Here is a 24,991-nt window from a genome sequence, read left to right as displayed (position 1 = left end):
GTCGCACTCCGGTTGCAACTGCGTATGTGGCGGCTGCGCGCGGTCGCGTGGCCGCATCTTGGGAGCGATCTGCGTTGGGGGCACAATCTAGGTGCGTCGGTGGTTCGTAGCTTTGTGCGTGCTGTGTGTTCTCGGCGCTCAGTTTGCGCTGAAGCGATAGACAACAGTACGAAGTTCCCTTGGCTCGCTGCTGCTGCCGCGTTTCCTCACGCCAGCGTTTTGACAGCGAGTGTCCGCGGTCATCGAGTGTGATGTGTTGATGTTTGTTGTGGGCGCTGACACTATGCTTGTTAATTTAGTTAGTAAGCGAATGTTTACAAGTCGATACGGCCGATAAAAGCACTATCCTTACTTCGTATGGCTGTCCGCTAATTTGCTATCGCAATTGATGCTTCGCCTTTCGGGCGAAACTGCGACTTTATTTAAGTAATTGTTAACTCATTAACTGAGTTAATTCCCTCTTTAATTGTTAATTTCAGGTGGTGAATGTCTTCCAGGAATTTGAAGGCCGTCCTCCTCATTACCTTGACCCCGCCGCGGTAACTTGGCCGCGATGGTGTTGCGCTGCTAATAACGAGGTCACGGGATCAAATCCCGGCCACGGCGGCCGCATTTGTAAATGGCGAAATGTAAAAATGCCCGTGTCTCATGCATTGGAGGCACCTTAAAGATCCCCTGGTGGTCAAAATTCATCAAAAACCCCCACCGCGGCGTGCGTCATGTTCAAATTGTAGTTTTGGCACGTAAAACCCCAGAATTAATTTTCCCTCCTCAATACCAAACATATCGACAAATTATTCAATAAACAAGCTCTTGTGATATTGACAAATTATTCAATAAACAAGCTCTTATGATATTTACAAAATATGTAGTAAACAAGCTCTTGTGAGAGCAACGCGAACAATTATTTCGCCTTCACAGGATCGATAAAATCGAAACTGAGTCAGGAACAGAGAGTCTATGACGTCTATATTCACCACCCCCACATTTCGAGACGCTGTCAGCGCCAGTACTGGCCCGACCCGGTGAGGAAGTACATTGCAGGTCGAATTCAACACACTGTCTGGTATGTTTATTTATTTTTATTTTGCTTTCAGTGGCAGCGTAGAGTCTTCATGCCGGTGCTGCGCTGAATGAGCGCCAACACTCCATCGTACATCTCTTCTGCGCCGCATCAAGTTTTCGGCTGCCCGCTACCGACAGTAGCACTAGGCTGCTTGCCGGCGAAACATAGAAACACAGAAAGTGAATAAAGAAACAAAAGCTGACTGGCCGCAAGGCACCCGTGCGCGAGGCCATGTCGTTGGTGGTGGTGGCAATGTGAGAAAGTACAAGAGGGGAGGGGGGAGGGGGGGAGGTTGCGATCAATGTTGTGGGAGCTCTTTTTCTGTGTCTGCTTCGCTTGCAGCGAGCCTTCGAATGTGAAATACTTGTTCGCGTAGCTGTTACAAGACATTGCTTACACACACACGCACACACAGGTTGGCGCGCACACGCATAAACATGCACACGCACGCACGCACGCACGCACACGTGCGCACGGACATACCGACTTTATGTGTTGCACACAGTTACGCGCGCGAGCGCATGATCAACCTTGTTTTCTTGATGCGCACTTTTTCATTCGTCGGAAAAGAGTACTTTGCCACACACGTTGTCTAAATGAGGAAAAGCACCCGCGGTTCACAAAGCACCAAATGGGGACAGCAAGTTACGAACTTATAACTTATTGCCACTTTTTGCGGATATTTAGACATGAGTCAATGGGCACTGACTTCTCCGTTAGTGTAGCTGTTGGGACTGGACTAGTGAGCATGTGTTTTACATTAGTGGTAGTAGGACATGCTGTTATCGCAGGAGCGTGTATCGTAGGTCAGAGGTCGGTGCGGTCAGGTGTGCACCTGCATAGCATCCGGTGCATAGCGCACGTTACTGGTCGTGGTGCCTCTCGCGCCACTTTGCCACGCTTCCATGAGTTTTTATGACAAAAGCGCATAACGTTTTAGACCTACCTTTGTGCGCAAAAATATACACAACCATGTCGTCGTGCTTTGTTTTAAAACCAAAATTCACAATGAGAGTGATAAATTAGCGTCATACGCTCCAGACCTTCACCACCCTCGCTGCTGGCGCTGTCTCTGGGCACAGTGTTCTGGCCTCTGAAATATTACATTTCAGCTCATTAGCCTTTTTGCGCGCAAGACTTTGTTAAGCGCGACCAAGTGAGGCGAGAAGCTGTGTTCGCAATTCATTCGCGTGCACTGTCACGACGCGTCTCATCGCTGGCAACCGACCTTGCGTGGGGAGCCCCGGCTGTGGAAAAACGACCGTGCACAAGGGGCTGACTAGGAAAGGGGGATCTCAAGCGCCTACGTCCTTGACGGTGGAGAAGGAGAAAGCATCTACTACAGCGCGTTGTTTTCATCCAGCGAGGACAAACAGCAAAAAAAATAAACCTACAAATTTGATCACTTTCTCGCGGCCCCGTGAAAACAGGGGGAGCGATGTTGCGTGCTACGCTGCAAGAAGCAGGCACGCGTGAAGAGGGTGCGGGCAGCGCCCCATCTATTGCAAGCCGCCGGGCGGCAGGCGCCGCGACGCGGAATTGCATCCGGCAGTTGTCGCGTACGATGCCGGCGACCGTTTATCCGCGCACCCATTCGATTACGTCCGCAGTAGAGCTGCGGCCATCGTCTCGGAAAACGCGAGCTACCGTTCGCTGCTGACACGGCTGCTGCTTCCGCATCGTGCACAACAGCGTCACGTGGGGCGCTGCGCAGATGCAAGTCGCGCCTGCATGAAAACGAATAGTGGTTGACAAATCACCCCCTTCGTGTCGTGACTCCTCACCGTTTTCCTGCCGCTTGGGACATTTTGTTTCTGTCCGGCCCTTTGCTTCTTCGTCCGTTTGCCTCGCTTATGTCGGCTCTTCCTGCTTTGAGGGAAAATAAAGACCATGCGCCAGAATTTCCTCCCGCCCACTCCTAGGCCCACCCCGTGTTTTCGTTTTTCTTGTGCAATCGGTTAAATCTAGCGCTAACAAAGGGGCCGCTTTAAAATGCAGACCCGCAGAATATGTGTTCTTTGTGTTTCCTAAAAACATCGACTGCTAAATCACTATAAAGTTATTAACCGGAGCGTTCGTGTTGCACAAAGCAAAAAAAAAATGGCTAGGAACGTTAAGAACGTCACAATGTTAAGTTCTTATCGCAGGCGTTCCTTGGCAGCTTTATGAAGGACATGTTGCATCTAGTTATTTCTTCTGCTTTTTATCATATTCTCAATATATGGGTTTACGTAAATCCTAATTAGCGAAAAGTGTATCGTAGTCTAAAGCTTATTATGAAGACAGCTAGACCCAATTAAAAATTTGATCTTTTCCTTCCTTGTGCTCTCCTTTGATTTAGTTAACACCGCGAGCTTTCACCATCGATTAAGCAACTTGAATGTTTTAAGAAAATGTGGGCGAACGGAAAGGCATATACGGCTCAATGTCTTTCTTTTTAGGAAAAGCCGCTTTGCCACAGTCTATATTCTGGAATATCATTTTCTTTCCTTATTTAGTTTTCACGATAACTTTTGGACGCGACGCCTCTTGATTCTCCATCATACCCAGAGAATACTAATAGCACAGGGTGCACTATAAGTACAGCAACATAGCATCTGAGTGATGCAGCGGTTGTGCATGCGTGTGTGTCCCTCAACTTGAACACGAGAGACATCAGCTGGTGTGATCCAACTCTCTTAAAACACGTGTTCTGGAATCCATCCAGAACAAAATACAAGTCTTAACTGCATGCTGCTGGCTGTCGTTGAGGGCACTCTTGCAATGGTGAAGTTGGACGACCAACATCCAGCAATAGTCGGTGTGGCACCAAGAGAAAAACCTCACACCATCATGCAAGCTACACGAAGCTACACGAAGTATGCGGTGACCAATATGTTGTTGCGTTTAATGGTGACAACAAACTGTTAACGACACCGACGGCACAGACGTAAGCAGAGAAGCAAGGGCCGCCCAATGAGCGAGAAGCTTCTGCACGCGAGCCGCACAAACGCTTCGCTTTGTCACTGAAACAGCTAGCGCAGAATAAAATTCGTCCTTCAGCTTAGTACAAATGCATTTCTAGTACCTAGTTGAATAATCTCTCTTATATCTTCTTTATAGCGCTGCTGTAAGTCTAGGCCTCTTATAGAGGCGGGCAAAGGCGAAAAGTGTTCTCGTCAGAGCCGCGGATGCATAAGGTTTATTTGTCCACTGTTCAAAGATAAAAGTACGGAGTCGGGAGTCGTTTTTATGGGAGTCTCACAGCGGTATATAGCTGCGCAATGGCCCATTCTACGATGTGCTGGATTGGCGCAGCACAATAATAAAACCTTGACGACGCAACGTGTTTACAAGAGAGTATACAAGAGAGTTCCAAATGACGTGCGGTGTATATCACTTGCGTGTAGCTTAAAACACGGCACCTGGAGTGAAACTTATGCATACATGCTGTCATTTATGCCTGCTGGCAAACTTTCATAGTAATAATAAGGAGAATGGCAGGCCTGCATCACCTGCATAGGCGGCTGTATCTGTTAAGCAGTCATTAAGGCCCTTGAGGTGGTACCACGAGTAGTAACAAAAGCGGGTAGTGCCAGAAGTGCTCCAATTATAATACAACTTTATATCTACGTGTACGTCCCTATATTCCCCACATCTGTATTTATGGCTAAGTATCTATATATAGCCAAGTCCACCGTTAGTGACTTCAACGCCAAAAATTCGTTTCAGTGACCTAACCAGAAGTCGTAGACCTTCAAAAACTGAAAATGCGTTACTGCTCTAAAAGATTCGTTCTCAGTGGTCTTTTTTGTCGCCTCCAGATTCCCCATAAAATAACTCTTTAGAGTTACTGTAAATAATTAGAACAAGTATGTGCCAGTTGACAAAATTAAGCATTGGCACAATGGATGCCTTTGTGCCGAATATGTAAATAATCCTTAAATGTGCGGTTGTATATAGGTGATTGTAAATGGATATTCATGAAATCCTTAGTGCAGTGTTGTTGTTTTTTTCGGCTTAGTGTCATTTTGTGCCCAATGAAGGAAGCATAGAAAGCAGGAGTGGTATTCGCATCATGATTATCATTCCCATGCTGTTTTACTGTCTTACACATCGGAGCCAACCTGAGTATTGTGCACTCGATTTTGTGACTTTTAACAGGATACTCACCCGCATTGAGCACGCCACAAGGTCACATTTGTCTGCCTCAGGTAACGTGAGACAAGAATGAGGCGGGCCACCTCCCGTGCACTCGCCACATTACAACATTGCTTGAGCTGTCAAATCTGATGGTCACATCCAAAACACGGCAGCATTCTTCTCCCGTGTTTTTTTACTTGCGTTCTAGCTATTTACGAGCGTGAGCGAGAGTAAATTAAACTTGTTTAAACGACACAGCCGAACAAAGCAATCACACTACCCGATGAAACGGCTCCCGGCAGCAGACACTGCGATTTTATCGACGAAGGATAGCATAAAGACTGTCTATACTTCGGGACGACGTTTCTCAAAGAGTCAAAGCACAAGGCAAAACGGCTATGAGCGTGAGGAAAGTAAGTAAAAAAGGCAAATTGGGGAAACATTCGGTAATAGAAAGCGAGCAGAAGGAGCTGGGGATTTAGAGGGGCGGGGGGCAGATTTTTTCTTCCGAAGATGCCTTTATGTTCTCGAATTCGTTGCCTGAGGTCACCATTGCCTGCAGTGATGTGCTCGAAAAAGTGACAGCGGAAACAAAACTGACTCCGCGCATCGCAGCGCGTATGATGCAGAGAGACAGTGCGATGACAAATATCACATGGGGCGAGAAAACTGGAAGCATCCAAAGCACGACGCAAGAGGCCGCGTCGACAAGGAGGTAGGGGATGGGGTAGTGAAAATGGAAAGCCTATAACGGCTCGAAGGGACATTTTGCGAGACCGGCCAGCATGGATTTCCGGCGGCGTTCTTGAAGAAAGCGAAAATGAAGCGGATAGCCGATGAAGAACAACTGCCAGGGTCGAAGGGGTGCCCTAGGGCAGCAGCCTGCTTTCAACCACTGCACCCCTGTGCCACTAAGTAACGACCAATGCAGCGGCAAATGTCAAACGTCAACGCACCGCTAGGGGCAGACGCTCGCTTCGAGAGCCAAAGTAGCGTGAAACACGAAAGAAAATGGTTCCGAAGTGGCAGAGCCGCGCCCGTTCTTCTCATAGCATTGTTCTTTGGCTTTAAAAAGAAAAACTTCGCCGCTTTGTCCAGCGATGTTCTCTGCCTCAATTTTTTTCCGTTTACGGTATTTTATTTATGTGCTTCTTTCCTACTGTTTCTGCTCTTCTTCGTGCTTTTCTTTTTTACCTCAACTCGTATTCCGTCTAATCAGCGTTTATTTTTTTCTTCTTTTTGACGTCATATTTTTGTTCAAACTTAATTAATGTAAACTATCGCAATGGGCAGGCATCAACACGCAACGCTGCTGTATAAAAGGGGGAATTTATTTGGCAAGTTACCCGTTCCTCTGCGGACATGTAGACGGAATTTCCTTCCCTTTAAGTGGGGCCGTAAACTTCAGGAGACACCTTAACACAACGCAAACAGCACTAATCTCAGCCTGCTTCTACACCCGTTTCACGAAACATGCGCTTAAACATCATTGCAACGCACGCAGCGGGTATATGAATGGCACGACGAAGTTTGCAGGGCATTGCATCTAAGGACCATAGCCCATATTCACAAAGGTTTTAGTTCGTATGCGCTCTTTGTCATCTATCAGCCACCTTCGCTAGTGATAACTCCGATATCACGATTAGTTGGCATCGGCTCTTCCGAACAGTTCTAGCATTCTAAAATTTCCTTTGTGAATACGGGCACAGGAACCGTATCCACAAACGAGCAGTGCAAATATTTCTCTCAGTTACATACAGATGTACAATTTATTATTTGGGTTCCTGCAACTGTTTCTTACCATATTGTCAAGATTTAACTCTGTACTTCCCGAAACTCGTTGAAGCTGAAAGAATACCTACTTTGTGTAGGGCCATAGTCGAAATCAACGTGTCAGTTCACTGAAACGTAGTAACATTTTGTAACAATTGAACGCCTTCTGTAATACAGTGCACATTGCTTGTTGCCTATCGCAACTTCTGTATATGTGGCTTCTGGCAGAACATTGCGATCTACTGTGAATCCAAGGCTTCGTAAAAGGGAAAGTTCGCATCCACTCGTGAAGAGCATGAAAACAAACATACGTGTTTCTCCGAAAGTTTCACAGTTAGAAAAACATATTAGCACATCTAAGATAACTGCTAGTAGGCATGCGTTAAAAGAAACGTCATCTGAAAGCGGAAGCCCAAAAGTCTTATTAGTTATTCAGTGTTCCTACAGTTCGAGTTGACGAGTAATTCCCCCTCGCCCTTAAATGTGTTAGCCTTCTGGTTACCTATGTTATTAAAAGGACTGTCATCAAAAGCGATGATGTCTTTTTCTATCCCCGAACTAAGACAATGAATTCTGCTTCAACTGCGAAGCACCTTTTTTTAATATTCTGCATGGAATCTCTTTGCAACTACGTAACCACTTCTAGGTGGATGCCAACTTGCCCTTTCAATGAAAGGTCCTCCATCTTGCGAATTTCTGCAGAATTGATTCACTTATTCATTGCTGAAACTAAACGTCTTGTAACACTTCAATAATTTGTAAAGAGAAACCTGAAAGTCTCCTTATTACTGAAATAGTAAGGGTCCGGAGTAGTTATTAAAATATGTGAGAGTTGGTGAAGCCACTTGATTTTGAAAAAGCAAAATATAGCTCATATCAGCTACAGCCTCCTCCACAAAGGTAGCCAGTACGACTAACTCATTCCAGTTATCGCCATCATTATAATCAGTTAAAGATCCATTGCTGCACCAGCCGAGAACGTGACATTTGTGACCTGCTACATACCCTGCGGCTAAGACGCTGCCTGGACCGTCAAATTCAGAGTCGCCACGAAATGGCATAAAATAATGTCACGCAATTCTTGCGGCAATATCATTCCTTAAAGTGTACCATACCACAAGCAACACAATTCCTGAAACCCAGATAAAATGTTCGTAGTAACACGTGCGATACGAAGAAAACAGGCTAGTCTTCCTCCGGACACGTGTAATTTCACTACAATTGATTCAACGTACTGGCTTCTACGGTCCTGCATATAGGCAAACTGCAATGGTAAATAATAGTATTGTACTCTTGTTTTCATGGAAAATCATTCAGAGGAAATGATCCCGCTTGCCCTGGATCTTCACATTTTTTACGCAAGGCTCAATAAAATTCCAGGCAATATTGATATTACGAATGGTTTATATGGTGGTAGGCATGCGGAGTGCTGACTCTTAAGCCTATGTTAAATTGAGAGCGATGCGTTCTTGTTCGATACGCTGAACAACACAGGACTAAGCGCAACACGCAGCTGCCTCCAATATTCTTGTTGAAAGTGATCCTTCGCTTACGCAACATGCCGGAACGTCGACCCAGGCACGTGCGCCGTGTCCGCGTCGTTGCGCTAGGCCAAGTTCCTCGCTCCCGACTCACATGCACCCGCAAGCTGGTGTTCTCATATATCACGGCACCGGAGGAACTCGCGCTTCTAAGAAGGCCAAAGCAATTTTGAGGCATAGTAAATAAGCAAAACGAAAATAAAACAGAACAAGGACAACGTAATCACTTGCTGCTAAGTGACGGGTCATCGATCCAGCAGGGCAGAGAAAACACTTAACTGCCCTCATCTTCTCTTCCTACGTTAAACATGTCTATCGAGCTTACGTGAAAACGCTGTGTTATATCGTTAGCGACCAGGAACCGGTTGCGCACAGCAAGTAGCATTTTGACCACATCGCGTTATATGACTGCTCTTGTCTGACATCTGCAGTAAAGGCACACAGTGTAGTCAGAATCCGGCTGCTCGTGCGAGTTGTACATTATAATACCACACTTGAATACGCAAACAAGCAGCTAAGATCCAAGTTTAAGCATAAATCCTGCTTGATATCATCCCAGCTCTTAGTAGGCTGGAAGGGTCATTGTTTGAAGCAGCTTTCTATGGGCACCGGCCCTAAAACGCGATCCCTGTCTTTCAGCAGTGAGTTCTACCGAATCGCGTGTACAGACTCTGTCCCGAAACTCTAGCGCTCGTGCGCGCACGCCCACTTTCCATCTCCACTGTCACCCACGTCCGTTCGCACCGCACTCTTCTGCATCGACGAGGTCTTATCGACCAGGCCTTAGGCGTATCTTTATAGATCCGCAGAAACAATATCGGAACTAACTTCGCGAGAGAGAGAGAGAGGAAGCTTTATTGAACGACATCCCGTCTAGCATTACACGGATGGGATTAAAATTTCATTCGATTGTTTTCGTAGCCTTGTTGACGTGGTTGATCACTGCTTTTTCTGCTGTTTGTTTGCCCGTGGTAAATAATATTGAATTCCAGGGCACTTCTGTGTCTTTGTAAGTGTTAAAACTTGCATATTTGATACCTAAACTATTTTCATGTGTAAAAAAACTTTTCATGCGACGGTGATGGTGTCACCGTGTAGCAGCAGTTTTCTACACCTGATTCAGCTCTGAAATGTCACTATGTGTACCATGTGTGATTGCATGATAATCTAACATTCACCTTGCTATCTACTATTCATATACTAGCGAAAGAAAACATTCATGAATTATTTTTATGAGGACATGCACTTAAACATGACTGCTCAGGGTAAGCTTTTCAGCGCATTACACTAGAACAACTTACGCAGTATGTCCGGTCTGCATTAGACCTTAATACTTTTCTACGACGGGTGCTGTTTGCCGTCAAAGACCGTGGAGGCGAGTTGAACACGCCTAGCAACCACGGTTCAGTCGCTCTCTCGACATGTCTGCGACACATTTTTGTGATAGGCAGAACCCAAGGACATAATTGTTAGTGACGCGACAAAGTTGAGTTGGAAACAACTTTTCCTTTGCTTGTGTTCCATAATCTGACTATACTGAATGTATCTCGATCATGTGTACCCATTTTGTCTGTTCTTTGTGTACTGATCATTGGGAGAAGCATGAAATACACGTGGAACAAACCTACTGTCTAAGGAGTGTATGAAAATCCATCTATCATACACTAAGGTGCGCTCAGAGACGGTCAATAGACACTGAGACACCGAAAGAGTTGCAACGTACCCACAATCTCGCGTATGGCATCAACAGAGCTAGGCAAAGAGGAGAACGCAGAGAAAGGAAAACAAAATTTGTTAATGAAAATCCTACTTCCCCAAGAACAGACGCAATATAAATTAAGTCTAGTTGATTTTCTAAAGCTTCAGACACTGAGACCGCAAATAATCTGCGTCTTACCTCGACATTGCTGCTGCGTGTTCAGTTTCCGCTGGTATTTATAGAGCAGCGACAATATGTAAGTATAGGCTCCTTGATTGGTTTTCTTGGAGGTACCTATGCACCCTCCTCCCACCCCACACACACACAAAAAAAAGGGACAAGCATCTCTCACTACAAAAAAGCTTTACTGATTCGGCCACTAATTTGCTCACCGGCATCTCGCACGCCCTATAGCAAGTCCATTGCAGTAACATTGACGTAAGTCACTTTCATACGCGGCGCTCGTACGTTTTCCGAAGGTTCGCAAGAAGATACAGTTCTTGTAACGCTGACATGTAACGTTTGTGCTCATAAGAGGTTTCTAGAGCGACTAAGCGCGTGCAATTTGACCAAACAATAGAAATCAATAGAGCCAGTGCTGTGCATTAGTAATTTGTGTAGGCTGAAAACAGACATATTGAGGAACAAGCTGACAAGTAATTATTTCTCTGTTCATGAAAACGGACACCTTAGAGCGCGGAGTAAGAGCGAATTGGGATTCTTTTCAAACTACTACTCAGAATCCGTTCATCTAAGCTGCCATGACCTCTTCCGTCACCTGGCCTATGCGGAATGTGAAACTACAGAGAAAAAAAAAAAAAAAAAAAAAAAAAAAAAAAAAGCTCTCAGCGTAATTCACGCCACTCCTATATCTTACGAGATGTCTGCCGTTTATCATGATCAATATTTATTCGTAGACGCTGGTATGTCGCATTATTAAGCCGTGTTATGCGTTATTAAGCCGTGTTGTTGTGCATTATTAAGCCGTGTTGCTGTGTTATATGTCTCATATTCCTCACGCTCGTTGCTTAGGGAAAAAATTCCCAGCGGTTTCATAAAATATATTAATTCAAGAGACCTAAAATGGGCGTGGTCATGCGCATCACGTATGGCCGCGTGTGTTTTGTAGTACCTTTTAGTGTACATATTTTCCATGTTTTTCTTTACTCTTTGTTCACATCGATAAACATATAGAAATCATCAAGGAAGCAAATAAAAGCAACTGCAATTGATGAATACCGATATTTTGGTGAAAAATATATGTGCAACCTAAAGATGGATTGAAGATTTCCCAAGGATTAGGAGACACGTATGGCGCTATTTGTGAGTACAACTTTCTCCCCGCTACCTCAATCAAAAAAGAAGTCGCAGTTTCGCCCGAAAGGCGAAGCGTCGATTGCGATAACAAATTAGTAGACAGCAATACGAAGTAATGATAGTAGCTTTATCGGCCGTATTCACTTACTAATTAAATCAACAATTAAATCAACAAGCATGCTCTCACGCACACACAACCAAACATGAACATATCTCATTCGATGACCGCGCACACTCCTGTCCAAACATTGGAGTGAGGAAGCGCGGCAGCAGCAGTGAGAGAATTGACCTTCGTGCTGCCTCTCGCCTAGGCGGCGAGAACACAGCGCACACCAAGCTATCGACACTCGGCGCACTCTGTCCCCATCGCATATCGCTTTCAACATATTGACCCTTTTCGCGGAGCAGTTTGTTTTAGAGAAACGATATGGCGCTGCCGGCGGCGCGCCATACCTCTCCTCAGCGACCGCGCACGAATACGAAACCATTACCGCTTCTACCTTGCTTCTGTGCGATCAGCTGTCGGAAATGCAACTGAGTTTTCGCTAACACACTGTGCTCCAATCTTGCTAGATTGAATCATGTGAATTGAAGACGTGTGCAGTAGTTGGCTGCAAAAATAGTGACTGGCATGTTAAGGAATAGAATGAATTTGTGTGGCCAAGTTCGCCGACCGCTGCTGCAACTGTCCGAACGTGTTACCGGCACTTCGCGATGTACGACTTTCCTCGAGGATACAGAAATTTGCTCATCTGCCAGCCTTGTATCGCTAACCTTCAAAGAAAGGGCTTCATCCCCAGAACGTCGGAAAGAGTGAGTACCGCTCGTTAAACAATGACAAAGGAAGTGAGTAGCGCCACTTCCTGTCATAGTAAGTTTCGCGCACGTTATCTCTCCACATTTGTCCCAAGTGGCAGGAAAACTTACGCCCACTCTATCGCCGACGTATCAAGAATAAGTGAATGGGCGCACACTTGAATATATGTGCACTATATAAGCACAATAAGTGACAGTATACTACATCGATAGCGCACAAATGGTCGAAGCTGAATGTTTCGTGACGGTCCACAAGAGTAAGCGAGTTACTAGCTGTAATATAGATTTGCTACATGGTATTACAATGTACAAAACAGCTACGTTTCAAGCCTTGTGCGCAGCAAGAACAAATCTATCGGAACTGAGCACACACGCGAGCGATTAGGCAGAAAATAGATAGTGGCCGCACCGAGGAATTTCACCGAGTCAGAAACTGACAAGCCACTGCTTGAAAATATTTGCCGAATAAAGAACAAAGAGCAAAACACACTAATCCTGACTGAATTTATAATCGGAAAGTTTGGATAGCTTGGAATACATATTTAGCCCCGCTTTTAGAACAAGCACCATATACGCTGCTTGCGCCGTTTGGACATAGCTTAATGAGCTCCGAAAGCACATTTGCATGTTCTCTGAAGCTGTGATCAAAGCTTCGTGTCGTCCACCTAGTCACCGTCTACGATATCTCCAAAAACAGAGGTTTTTTAAGCCGCGCCGGCGTCATACACTTCCATTGTAAACAAGGAGGCAACGGAGGCAGTTGAGGCAAGCTATGGACGCGTCACCACGTGATCAAACATGGCAGCGCCCACGGGATCACCGCGAAAAGGGTGAATAGGGCCCACGCGGCCGCGCGACCGGCCTATACGCAGCCGCCACCGAAGTAGAACGCCCCGTCCCTCCCTCCCCTCCACAATGGTGCCTTGCGCACGACGGAAGACGGCTCGCTTCCTCCCCACTTTCCTCCCTTGCGCGCGCAATATTGAGCCACCACCGTCGGCTCACCCTCACACGCTTTCACTCGCACATACAGTGTACGGCGCGCGGCGACGATGTTATCGCCCTTGGACTTTATACGGAACAACATGGCGACGCCGACGGCAGAAATACGCCTGGAGTGTCCATATAATTGCTATCGCAATAGAAGGCGAAGTGAAAGCGTGGGCTTCGCGCGCCTTCGAAATGGTGCCCCGGAGCTCACATCGTGTAGAAAGGTGGCGGATTGAAAAGATGCCTTGAGCCGGCGGACGTGCGTGCCTGCAGAAGTTCGGCGCCTGAATAGGGTACGCAGGTGGCCTAAATTCAAAGTTAATCCCCAACTCAGCGGCGCTGTCGCGGCCGCTGCTCGAAGTCTCGGAGCGCCTTTGCACGGTTCCTCGCGAAATTGAAAAGTATGAGAAGAGCGCGAGCGCGCATGCTGAAAAGATCTGGCTGGTGTACTACGCCTGTTGAAAACATGCGAATTGCTCCTTTACGCCGAGTAGCGCGTCGGCACAAAAACGCTGACGCCATATGTGCCTTTAGTCTCGCCTTCCTTAACTGCGCTGCTTTTGAAGGAGTACACCCGAAAACTGATAATGGCAGAGTGTCCCGCTGTTTGTCCCTCTTTCACAAATAGATCGAAAGTATACCGCTTGCATGCTGCGTTGCGTCTTTTTTTTTTTTTTAACAGCGGAGCTGTTTAGGCCGGCCATTAGTTCGTGATTCGCGAACAAAAAATGTGGGCCGATCCAGGCGGCAGTGCAGAAAGGGTCCAAGCGCAATGGCACATACCCCGGTGAACTAGCGAAGCTGAGCCTGGCTAAGACTAGGTAAGCATGCTTCGGACTAAAGCTTAGTCAGCCATCAATAGCCAATCCATAGCCAATGAATAGCTAATCGAAAATCAATCAATAATCAATAAATTCCGGAAAATGCTGGGGATCACTTGGTAGTGCTTAGCCTAGCCCAAAAGCCAGCATTAGCTAGGTGCCGATCAGCTCCGCTGTCTCTTTAGCATTGCGCCTCCACTGCAAGCTACGCTATTTTTTAATCTTTAAATACTTTAGCCAAGTGTCCAAAATTGCGTAACAATCAAACGTTCCCTGATGACTGCTCGATAACACCGTTCGTCACGCGAATTTTCTGTATCCTATGTAGAGCAAACTCGCCTTCTCAAACGCACGCTGGTATGGCATAAAGCATAGACAAAGCGGGAACTCTAACTTTGTTTGCTTCTACGTTCCGGCTTATCGCTCACGTCATTGTCTCCCTTACAGCGGTGTATGTACCACCGGCGAAAACTAGAATGCCCGCCGGAGTTTTCAGTATCGTTAAGGGATGGGATACTCTAGAGCTTTGCGTGGCCACATGACTAGCGTTCTACTCCAGATAATATGGATGACCTATCACTATATAGCTGGGAAGGCTTAGTAGTGAGTATCACTGGCGAATATATCAACAACCTTCGGTTTGCAGAAGTCATTGTCCTGCTCAGCAACACAGGGGAATTCCAAAAAATGATTGAGGATCTTAACCGAGGAAGTTGGAGATTAATATGCAGAAGACAAAGATAATATTCAATAGCCTAGCAAGGGAACAAGAATTCATAATCGTCAGTCAGCATCTAGAGTCTGTGCAGGAGTACATTTATCTAAGTCAATTACTCATAGGGGACCTTGATCATGAGAAGAAAATTTACAGAAGAATAAAAATGGGATGGAGTGCATACGGCAGGCATTCTCACTGGAATTCTCACTGGAAGCTTACCACAGTTGTTGAAAAGAAAAGTGTACAATCATTCCATTCTACCGGTGCTAACATATGGAGCAGTAACTTGGAGGTTAACAAAGAAGCACGAGAGCAAGTTAAGGATCGCGCAAAGAGCGATGGAGCGAAAATGTTAGGCGTAACGCTAAGAGCCAGGAAGACAGCGGTGTGGATGAGAGAGCAAACGGGGATTAAGAGAAAAAAATGGTGCTGGGCAGGCCATGTAATGCATAGGGCAGATAACTAGTGGACCATTAGAGTTACAGAATGGGTGCCAAGAGAAGGGAAGCGCAGTCGAGGACGACAAAAAAATTAGGTGGGGGGAAGAAATGAGAAAATTTGCAGGCGCAAGTTGGAATCAGCTAGCGCAAGACAGGGGTATTGTAGATCGCTGGGAGGACGAGGAGGAGCAGGAGGAGGAGGGAAAAGAAGAAAGGAAAGGCAGGGAGGTTAACCAGACGCACGTCCGGTTTGCTACCCTACACAGGGGAAGGGGTTTAAAGGGATGAAAAGAAAGGAGAGAGAGGGACGAAAGTACTCGCAGTATGAACACGTGCGGTTGTCCAACACTTCCCAATCGGTAACTGAAGCCAGTCGACTTCATGAACTGTAACAATGCCCGCGTCGCTTTGTAAGCCTGCGACGCATTGGGCAGGGACAAAGATCGCTGGGAGAGGCCTTCGGCGTTGAGTGGACATAAAAATAGGCTTATGATGATGATCATTGTATACTTACGCTTCGTGCTGCCGCTCGCTTCACCATTTAAGCTGTACCGCGTCTCCGAAACTCAGATCATGCTACCTCCAACACTAGGCGCACATGAAGCCACCAGGCATCTCAACTCGCCCTTAGCCCTGGCACCCGCCAAATATGGCCTCCAACATACTGCGCTCGGGCTGCGATGCGCTCAGCCGCGCGCACAGCCATGCACAGCCCCGGCCGGGATATAGGAGGAGACGCGCGCTCTATCGCCCCAGGCGCGCGTTCGATCATGTGACCTAAAACATGTGGGAGCGGGAAGCCGGCGCTAATCAAGTCACCATCCTTCGTGGCTAACACTCGCCACTTGCCCTCGCACCTGCAGCATGCGCTGCGCGGGTCGCTCATTTCCTCGCCCTTGGACTTAAATGGAACATCACGGCGACGGCTAAAAATTCGCCTGGAGGACAGTGTTGCCAGGTTTGGCTATATATAGCCAAATTGGGCTACGGGAAAATGTTTGTGGCGTCGACTTCGACGAGTTGGCTATGTGGCTATATTTGGGCTACTGAAAATCTGCGACTTGGCTGTGTTTGGGCTATAAGTGGTGTCCTAATCCACGCTCCAGAGGTGGCTCTGATCGGGTAGAAGCAAATCTCGAAGGCTGTGTTTTAGCTGGCTGAGCCGGCCGCGTGGCTGTGCGCGTGTGCGTGCGCGAATGACTCCCCCCCCCCCGCCCCACACACATTTCCTTCCCTCTCTGCGCCGTTGTCTGAGCCAGTGGCTTTGATATACCGTTAGGCACCGATTCCCGGGCATCGGGATGAACCTGGGAGTAGTGCATTTTTCACAGTACACTGTATTAACATGGCTATGCTCAGGAAGGGAGAGCAATAACACAGGGTCGGGGCCGTCGGGCGATCGTGGCGCTGACATGAAAGAAGGGAAGCACGGGTGGATGACACACTCCAGTGTGTTCATGACCATGTCTTCCGGATGAAGCATCGCGCTGGGCACAGCTTTCGACTTACTCCACGTTTATGGCGCGAAGCTTTACTGCCATTTTACTTTTCCTACTAGATGAAGTTTTCCTCGTGCTTAGATTCGAGATTCATTCCGATAGGTTGGCCAAGTATGTGACAAGTGGGCCAAGTATGCGAGAACGTATAAAAAAGAATGGGAGCAAGACCCCGCGCCAAATGTGGGTTCTATTGCTTTTATTTTTAGACGGTTTGCCCGTAACGCCATGATGCAGATACTCATTCTGCTAATATCGAAACATGTTTGCCACGATGACATCAGTGCACCACGTCACATGATCTTCACCCACCGTATTAGCTTAGCTTGTGAGGTGTCGCGCTGCTGGCTCGAGGACGCGGGTTTGATTCCCGGCCACGGCAGCCGCATTTCGATCAAGGCGAAATGCTGGAACACCCTTGTACTTAGATTTAGGTGTATGTTAAAGAACCCGAGGTGGCCAAAATTAATCCGTAATCCCCCACTGCGTCATGCCTCCCAATCATATCGTGGTTTTGGCACGTAAAACCCCAGCAATTATTATAGTTTTACAATAGGGGCCTCAAACGTATTGGGGCCGAAAGAAATAGCGTCGAAGCCACTGCGCATGCGCAGGATGGAAACTGTGTCTATGTGTCTGGGTTTTACGTCGGGCACGCTATTTCATCGATTTAGTGGGAGCCCCAAAAGCTGCCCAAAAAGCTTTCGTCAACAAACATGGCGCCGCCCATCGAAGCGACGGCTCTAACCTAGCACAGAACTGGGCTTGATTCGCGGTAATGCGTGAAGTTCGTAAGCTAGAAGAAGTGATTGCAGTTATCGCTTTCTCTAAACTAACATGTGTAATGAAGATTGATTCATTATACGCCGCTGATTCCGAATTCAATTGTCGATTTCATGGCTTGTAGGCCTATCACGGATTGACTTGGCTGGGTGAACGTGCGTGAAGTTGGTTACTCAAAACTAAGCGCAACAAGTTGCATGCTGCTAACAGAATAAGTTCTAAATTGTAATTAAAGGCGAGAACACGAAAGTCTAAATTACTTTTCTTATCATAAAATGGGATATTTTATTTTCAGCTGGTATATATAACAGCTTTTCTTTGACGCCGTAGTGACGCTGAAAACGCAGCACACTATCGAGAAACGCAAAACGCCTATTCCAAAACTCTTCATTCCTGCATGCCCCAACGCTAACACCCGCAAAGCTCTTTGGGGCCCCAAACTTTAGGGGCCCCTACTCTAAAACTGTATTAGCCATCAACATGGTTTGCTTTTTGACAGTAACCGGTTTTCACAGCGTTACCACTGTTATCAATTTGTTGTTTACCATTGCTCTTTGTGCGCCGTCGCGGCTTTTACCATTTCGAGCGAGTTAGGTCGGGACATGCTCGTCGCCGAAAAAGACTGCGAGCTTCTTAAACTACTGTGCCGGTTTCCGCTGTAATCTTTTAAAGCTCCACTCACACCGACTCAGACAGTGAGTGGCATCTGTTGCCTGTCCCTTTCCTTAACGCATGTTCTTGGCGTATAGAGACCTAAGATGGTGGCCAGGTTGATGTAAATTGACACTATATAGGTAGTGTGTGTCCCAGCTAATCCGTCCCAAGCTAATTGAAAAACAAAAACAAAAAACGAGAAAACAAGATAGGACGATGGGACAAATAACGCGAGATAAAGTGCGAAAGACACTTTTTAGTTCATCAAAAAAGAAGCCGTGAGCACGTCGCCGTCGCAGATCGCTGCACAGCTGAACTTCTACGCCGCAGGCATAGATAACGTGAGAGATCGATGACGCTGAACATTATTTTGTGTTCACGGCAGCTAAAAAGCAGAGTTCGTAGTTAATATTACTGTAAATAAATAAAGATAATAACTTAGTACTATCTGTCATAAAATAAAAGCACTGATTTCGCCCTCTGCAGCGATTCGCTGGAAATTAAGAGCTTCCGGGGCCAACCAGAAAGTGTTCTGTGCAAGCATGATGCCGCCGTTGTTGATGTACAGGGCCGACCGTCACGGCGGCACGGGCATTTTGTTACGACGGGTAGTGCAAAAAAGGATTGCCATAGTCGAATGTGAAAATGTATACACAAATAAAATTGTAAATAAAAATGGCTATATTTGGCTACGAAATATTTTGCACTTTTTTTCTGTTTGGCTACATTTGGGCTACAACTTCTCTAGCTTTTGGCTACGCCGCCTCGTCGGACCTGGCAACACTGCTGGAGGATCCATATAGTTGTTCTCGCAATAAAACTCAGACGGTAGTCACGCGATTTTCGACTCTGGGGCACATGCACTCTAAGAACAGCTGCACCCTTTGAGGCGTATTTTTGTCACAGAACAATAATTGTCATCTGTCTTGCGTGGTATTCCTCTCTTTAGCGCTGCGCGCCCAGTACTTCCAGGTCACGAACGGCAAGAGCGTTATCAGCGTGACACAGCGTTCTGGACAGGAAAGTAGCAAGTGCAAAGTTTTCAAGAAAGGAAACGCAAGCAAGACAGATGACGATTATTGTTGGGTGGCAAAAATACACCCCAAAGGCTGCAACTGTTCTTAGGGTGTACACAAAACACGCACGCACTATACGTACACATTCGTTAGAGACAAACAAGCGCCTTGTCAAGTTCTAAACACTGGCCTCTTCAGAGATGTCGGTGCCTTTAATTTCGACTGTGTCCGTGTTCGGCGACCTATAGGTATTGTTTTCGCTACTGCGATTAAAACCTTTTACTTCAGGGGTTTTGGGCACCAGCACCACGATTTCATTATGAAGTACGTGCACCTAACTCTAAGTGCACGAGCAATTTTTCACTTGGCCCCCATCGAAACGCAGCCGCCGCAGCCAGGATCGAACCCGCACACTGGAGCTCAACAGCGCAACGCTATAGCACTGGGCTAGAGCGGCGGGTGTTTCGCTAGTGTCTCCTCGTTTTGTATGTTGCATTTTATATATAACAGTAAGGAAAAGGGGCGCACAGGCAACGCGCCAACTGTGACGCTGATATCGAAGTTTGTGTGCTGCTTCAGTGATGTCTCACCGTTATCTTCAAGCTCGCTTGGCGCATATGGTGCACAACAGGAGCAGCAGCAACAGCTGCAGCCACTGGTCACCTGAAGTATTTGACTTTACGCACACAAGCAAACTTATACTCGTTTACGTTTCATCCCAGACAAGCCTTCACTACATCCACGCTTGCGCAGTACCATCACTTAACAATGCTTAACTTTATTAAGAGGTTGCCCGTGTCACTGCCCCTTTTCCTCTAACAACTGGCCTACGCAGTGTGCCCCTGACTCCATCTTTGAAGCTGTAGTCGAACTAGCTATTTGGTGCTATAGACGCCGCTAACTATTGCGGTGGTTAGAGTAAAGGTAAATTTCCTATAACTACCTATTGCCAAACAAGCGTTAGCACAAGTACACGGGTGCGGCAATGTCGCCACACATAGACACATCGATGGGGAGGCTGTCAGGCCATCAGAACGGGCCGCGGGTCGAATTATGATGGAGCGGAATGCAGAAAAATGAAACAAGAAAACGTTTAATAAAAGTAAATTTTTAAAAAAAATTAGGGGAACCGTGCACTGATTTTTTAATGCACGGTAAAGAACCATAGGTAGCCAACATTGATCCGGAGCCTCATTAACCCTATTTTGCAACGATTTTTTACTCCCCGGTGTCCATTCTTTTGCTTTTCCCAGTGGTGCACACGAAGCCGCGCTCCCGTTATCCCCGGGATCGGTCACTCGGCGCGACGGGTGATAATAAATTAATGGAATCTGAAGAGCCCTTACAAAATAAAGCCCCTAGAGCACAAAGCTGCAACGAATTCATGGACATGTCGGGATCGCAGGAAACACTGAAGCCGACAAACTGGCTAGAGATGCACATAATTCCTCTCCTGTCACACTAACTCAATTCACGAGGGTTGATGCTAAACATAGAACAAAGCCAGTTAACGAGTCTACAACTAAATTTTATCGATTTGATGCCGATTCTGTGAACAGCCGTTCGTATAAAGTTGACCACCATCTGCTGTTTTTTATCTCTGCTGGTACTGGCTGTCAAATAGACTCTCGAATCCATCGCCTCAGACGACACTGCGCAATGTGTGTCGTCTCTCTTAGTCCTCGTCATTCGCGCTGTACGTGGTTTTAATTATGAATAATCAACTAGCCCAAGCCTCCACCCTTGTTCGCCATGTTCAGTATGGAAAAGTTGCTTGGGCCATGGAATAACGCGTTACTACAGCGAACTGCTCTAAAAGTATATTAATAACCTTCCTCACTCAAAATGATATTGTAAATATGCATTAACACTTAGCACGTCCTTTTTGTGTTTTTTAAATTTATTTTGTAATATTCGACTGAATTGAGTGATTGGTTTCTGTTTAACTGTAGAAAGTGCAGAACGTTCCGTTTTATTGCTCTTTTTTCTATATTAAGTTCTCATGCAGGTTTAAGAAATGTGCTTTATTATCGGAACACTTCACCACATCACCTCATCAGATCATCCTTCGATCAGATGACATTTTTTAATTATATGGTACTTAGAAGATGTCGCCTTTAACTGGCGCCGGCTACTCCTTTTCCCATAGAGATATGAAAAAAAATTAACCTACACGCATAAAAAAATAAAAGTCAACTCCAAATCACAATAACACAAAGCCCAGTCATATAAGTACACTGATGCCACACTACAAATGAAAGTCAACTCAGAAACATACCAACACAAAGTCCAGTCACATGGGTTCACTAAAGTAAACACAAAAGTGCGGTCACGTAACTAGACTAAAATCAGGGCACATAAGAAAGCACGGATTAGATTTAAATGAAAGTACATGAACTCAGGCGTTGAATTGGCCAAAGTCGAGTAAAAAAAAAAATTCATAGAGGGAGCTTCTCCCCGATAAACACTCTACTCAATAGCTTCCGACAATATTGCTCACTTCCATAAATCTTTGGAGGGTCATTAACGCTCGTCTTCGCAACGAATATGTTGGTCAAGGACCTAACCGTCTTCCTGTGAATGAAGGGCCTGCGGTCTAATGCCACTAAATTACGTACTAAACGTTGTCTGTGCACATGTGTGTCATGTCGCGGACATTCTAAAAGAATATGCTGTACAGAGCGGTCCACTGTTAAAGGGAACACCGGAGCGCGTGGTGTCTGCTCCACGCCACCGCCGGCCGGCGGCTGCAACAAATTTCGCGCAGGCGCAGCGAGTTTCGCGCAGGAGCAGTGAGCGGCGTGGGCGGTGCTATTTAGTCGTCTGCTACCGTCTGCTGCCGCGCTTCGGATAGTAGCGAAGCAAGCCGGTCACGCCTTTTTAATGTTGGCCGGTAACTGCATGGGCACACTCTGATAACCAGCTGTTGCAAAGTTGAAAGAATATTAGACGAGGCAAAATACTAACTCGCTGGTATTTTAGACGTTTAAACTGACCCGACAAACATGATAATCCTTTTTAAGGGCGTCTCTTTGTGGCACAGCTATATTAGATAATACTTCGTGTGTAGTGCCCATCTCATTTGTAGCAATGCATATTCGTGTCGCTGCAGTGCGTCGACTGAAGAAAGAATCCATCTGCTGTAGTTGATGATGTCGTGTGAGACATTTTAAACGTCTGTATTCGGTTCCATTCTCGAATGACAAAGACAGCTGTAGAAGAATTTGTTCGATAAGAACCATCTGTATAAGCTTGAATATAGCCAGGGTATACCGAAAGTATAACTGGTATAACGCTAGTTGTAGTGCTGCTAGCACAAACATGTCTCTTTGGCTAATAATTCCTTCAACCGAAAGTTCAATTTTTTGGGCGATGAGTCGCCATGGAGGGTAGGATATATCTGAGATCCGAAATTCGTGGTGTGGTAGTAGATTTTTGTGCAACTGAATGACAGTATTGATGCTCGCCCTGTCTCTCTCAATAAGTGTAATTGCTATAAAGTGGGTGCCTTTTGTGCTGCACTGAAATGCGAAAGTAGTGTCTGTGGAGAAACCGGCGATAACACAGTTGCCAACATTTCCAATGTCATTAGAATAAATCAACTTATAGCCTACGGCGTCTATCATAGCTAATGAACAACCCTGAGAGGTAAAACCTTTTTAATTCGCATTATTCCGACGAAAGCGGCAGTCTGAGGCTGGCGAAACACTAGGTCAGAGGAACCGCCAGTGTCAACCCGCCGAAATTCGTGATACAATTTGTGCTAGTGCAAAAGCGTCAATGTACGTTACGGAATCGCAGTTAGAATGAACCCTTGCAAAGGCGCCTTTCATAGTGAATGTGGAGCTTTTCGAAGTAAAACCCCTTTAAGTTCTTATAATCCCAACAGTCATGGCATTCTGTGAGTCGGAATGTTTATCCTGGTTTGGTGGGTACGTGTTCATCTTGACAGATTCTGCGAAAAAAACGTACACAAGAGATGATAAAATAGGATGCGCTTATCCTGTTTGTATCTAGGTACACGGATAGCAGGGGGATAGTAAACATGCCTGCAACAAAGATTAGTAAAAGGCGATTGGAAGTTCGCGGACAGGAAAGTAGGCAGACTACAAACAACGGAGGCGTACACAAAGTTCCCAGTGATGCTTCAGAAAGTTGGATGCTGGGAAATTTATGTCTGTAAAAAATTTAATAAAATAAGTTATGTAAGACATTAGGCAAAATAAGAAAAACAGCTTGTTGGAGCAACCCACCAACCCGTTTGAAAGGGGACTCTCACTGCATTCATCCATCCATCCATCCATCCATCCATCCATCAATCGTCTATTGTGTTCATTTTTTGTACCAAATGTTTCAAAATGGGCATTCCGTGAGACTGTCGAAACACTAGGTCTTAGCCTGCTGCAAGTACCAAAGGGTCGGAAATTTGCCAATTCATGGGTATTCTTCGATTTAAATGCACCATACACTTTAAAACTGGGAATAAAATTCACTGCTAGTCAAGTTGGAAATACTCAACTCACAAAGTATGGGCACTCAGAAACGTAGTTATAGACATGCGGAATGGTTACATTTTTTTCTTCTTCCTCCGTTCAACCACTGGTGCGGAGCGCGTATACGCGAGTGGATCGGGGAGCAGAAAACGTTCTGCTAAAAACCTCTAATGTTAAAAATTATGCCGGTCCAGTATAAAAGGATGCGACTAAATGCATGTTGTTGGCTACTGTATGGAGCAAGTGACACTGTTTTGCCTTTAGTCAAATTGCATAATCAGACAAGAATAGTTATCTGACCTCCTAAGCATTAAATTTAGGGCCGAACTTCCAATTGTGATGATGATGATGATGATTTATTGGCATCCCCTTTGAAACTGGGCGGTGACAAATAGTCACCTAGCCTGCTATAGTTAATCAGGTATGTTGGTAAGAGGTATTAATCAGGTATTGGTAAGAGGATCGCACGCGTAATGCGAAGACGTAGGATCGTTCCCCACCTACGGCAAGTTGTTTTTTCATTGCTTTTCATTTTCATTTATTTATCATTTCTTTAATTCAATTAGTAAGTACAAGGAATTCCCCTTTGTTGTCCTTGGTATCCTTGTTTGTTGGCTTCGTATGATGTGCTTTATATATATATATATATATATATATATATATATATATATATATATATTAAATTGATCAAAACACGTAGGTGGACCTCTTTGGAGGCGGCCATACCAAAATCCGAAGCGCACTACATAGCCAATAAACTTAAATAGCAAACGACAACACGATGAAAACATCTTTCACCTTCTTCAAAGGGCGAAATATACGCTACTTTAGACGCGTAGGTGCAAAACAGCTGCCCCGTATCAGACTTCCACGAGAGGTTCTTGTGAGTCGAGATGGGGGTCAAGCCAAAGGCAAGCGGAGCATGCGTGCAGGCGTGGCGCACAACGTTGCTCGAGGCCCTGGGTGAGTGCCGGCGACACCACAACTTGCGGCCCCGCCCCGCGTGTCCATCGCCGCGGCCCCCGCTCTTTGTCCCCCGACCTCTTTTTCTGGCGACAAGACACGGCCGTCCCCCGGCGGATGCAACGCCCCTCGCGCCGACGGGTCGGTTTCATCCCGCGCCATTGTGCAGCGCGATCTCGAGACACTGATACACACACGCCCAGCTTACAAAGGCCGCGCCGTCATCTATTACGGTGGCCGCAGTAAGTAAAAATAATAATACAACGAGGAAGGAAGTCCGATG

The sequence above is a fragment of the Dermacentor silvarum genome, chromosome 1 (assembly GCF_013339745.2).
Source record: "Dermacentor silvarum isolate Dsil-2018 chromosome 1, BIME_Dsil_1.4, whole genome shotgun sequence".
Classification (NCBI taxonomy): Eukaryota; Metazoa; Arthropoda; class Arachnida; order Ixodida; family Ixodidae; genus Dermacentor; species Dermacentor silvarum.
This window is presented reverse-complemented; position numbering follows the sequence as displayed.